Below are 2500 nucleotides of genomic sequence, written 5' to 3' on the forward strand. Positions count from 1 at the left end.
CAAAGATTACAGAATCGTATCTTTTAAAGATTACATTAAAGTCTAAGATCGTATATCTTTGAAGATCTCCTTCCATATTTTCCAAGCGTATCTTTAAAGATTACTTTCCATATATGCCAAGCTCCGGAGATGGGCTTTCAATCTCTTCAAGCGATAAATCGCACAAGTCTGTCATGGTTGCAAGTCTCCTTTTGCAACCCATGACATTCTCCCCCACTTGTTCTAGCGACGCCCTCATCGCATCCCCCTCATGGAACTGGGCTATCTCCTCTTGGAACTGCCACAATGCCTCGGCAGGTTCCCAACTTGCTTCGCTGTCAGGTAGTCCTTTCCATCGTACCAAGTATTCGTGTCGTGGCCGATGATACCTTTGTCTCACCACACGATCTGCCTCAATGTTTTCAACTTCTCTGTCATAAGAGACTTTTACCCCCATTGGTGCTCGTTTCGACTTGCCTCGATTTGGATCCTCTTGATCCCCATGGTATGACTTGAGCATGCTTACATGGAATACTGGATGGAGCTTCAGCTTTGCTGGCAACTCAAGTTTGTAGGCCACCTTGCCTACCCTATTCAAGACTTTAAACGACCCCTCATACCTTCGCACAAGCCCCTTTTGCAAACCCGTATATCGTAACATCAAGTGTAGTTTGGCAAGGACTGAGTCCCCCACCTGAAACTGCACATCCCTTCGATTCTAATCGGCCCACTTCTTGTTGCACTTACTTACTTTGTGTAAACAAGCCCTAGCCAAGTCATTCTTTTCTTGCCAATCCTTCGCAAATCAATACGCAGCAGGATTTGTGCCTGTATAATGGGTCGCAACAGCGTTGGGTGTGAGTGGCTACTGGCCCGTCACTATCTCGAATGGACTTTGGTTAGTTGCCCCACTTCGCTGCAAGTTGTATGAAAATTGGGCAACATCCAACAACTTGGGCCAATCCCTTTGCGTGGCACTCACATAGTGTCGGAGATAAGTCTCCAACAATGCATTCACTCGTTCAGTTTGCCCATCAGTTTGTGGATGCATGCTTGTGGAGAAGTTCAATTCTGAGCCCATTGACTTGAACAGCTCCGTCCAGAACCGGCCCGTAAATCTCCCATCTCGATCACTGATAATAGACAATGGAACTCCCCAATATTTTACCACGTGTCTAAGAAATAAGCGAGCTGCCTCCTCAGCATGGCACTCCTTGGTAGCAGGAATAAACGTCGCATACTTTGAAAACCTGTCCACCACAACAAGAATACTTACAAATCCGTCAGACTTAGGCAAACCCACAATAAAGTCCATGGATACACTCTCCCATGGCCTTTCCGGAATGGGCAAGGGTTGTAGCAAGCCGGCGGGACTCTTTAACTCAACCTTGTCTTGTTGGCATACTAGACAAGTCTTCACATAGGTCTCCACATATTCACCCATGTGAGGCCAATAGTATCGATCCTCCAAAAGGGCCAAGGTACGGTGCATTCCCGGATGGCCCGCCCATCGTGAATCATGGCATTCTTTCATTACTTCCTTGAGCAATTTCCCATAATGAGGCACATAGAGGCGGTTCCCATAGCTATATAGTAATTCCCCATCAAGCCAAAATCTCCTCGTTTTCCCCTCATTGGCCAGCTCAACCAAGCTTTTGGCTGTGGGGTCATGGGACAACCCTTCTCGAATGCGTTCCAATAGGGACCCGTCAGGTTGACTGATGGCCGCGAATTCCATCTTTCGGCTAAGTGCATCAGCCACCATGTTGGCACTTCCTGGCTTGTATTCCATTGTGAAATCAAACTCCGCTAGAAAAACCTGCCAACGAGCCTGTTGGGAGACAACTTTTTCTGGGTTAGAAAATAACTGTTGGCAACATTATCAGTAAGGACCACGAACCTGGAACCCAGTAAGTAATGCCTCCATGTGCCCAAGCAATGCACCACAGCGGTCATTTCCTTCTCTTGGACCGTATATATCCGCTCTGTCTCATTAAGCTTTCGAAAAGTCGAAAGCAATGGGATAACCCTCTTGCATCAGTACTCCCCCAATGGCATAATCTGACGCATTTGTGCGTACTTCATAAGGCTTCGAGTAATCCGGTAATGCAAGTACAGGCTCACTTGTCATTACTTGCTTCAATTGATTGAAGGCCCTCTCACACTGTGGGTTCCAATCCCATACTTTACCCTTTTTAACATGTCCGTCAAGGGTGCGGTAATTCTAGAATAGCCTTCGATAAAGCGTCTATAGTAGTTTGCCAACCCAAGGAAAGATCTCAACTTAGTCACCTTGGTTGGAGCCTCCCATTCGGCAATGGCCCGAACCTTGCTTTCATCCATCCGGATCTTGCCACCTCCCATAATGTGGCCTACAAATGGCACCTCTCATTGAGCAAAGGTGCATTTCTCTTCTTTGACGAACAACTCATTTTCCCTCAAAGTTTGGAACACCTCCCTCAAATGTTCCACATGTTCATTGAGTGTTTTACTGTACACCACAATATCGTCAAGGTAAACA

The sequence above is a fragment of the Gossypium hirsutum genome, chromosome A07, assembly GCF_007990345.1.
Source record: "Gossypium hirsutum isolate 1008001.06 chromosome A07, Gossypium_hirsutum_v2.1, whole genome shotgun sequence".
Taxonomy (NCBI): domain Eukaryota; kingdom Viridiplantae; phylum Streptophyta; class Magnoliopsida; order Malvales; family Malvaceae; genus Gossypium; species Gossypium hirsutum.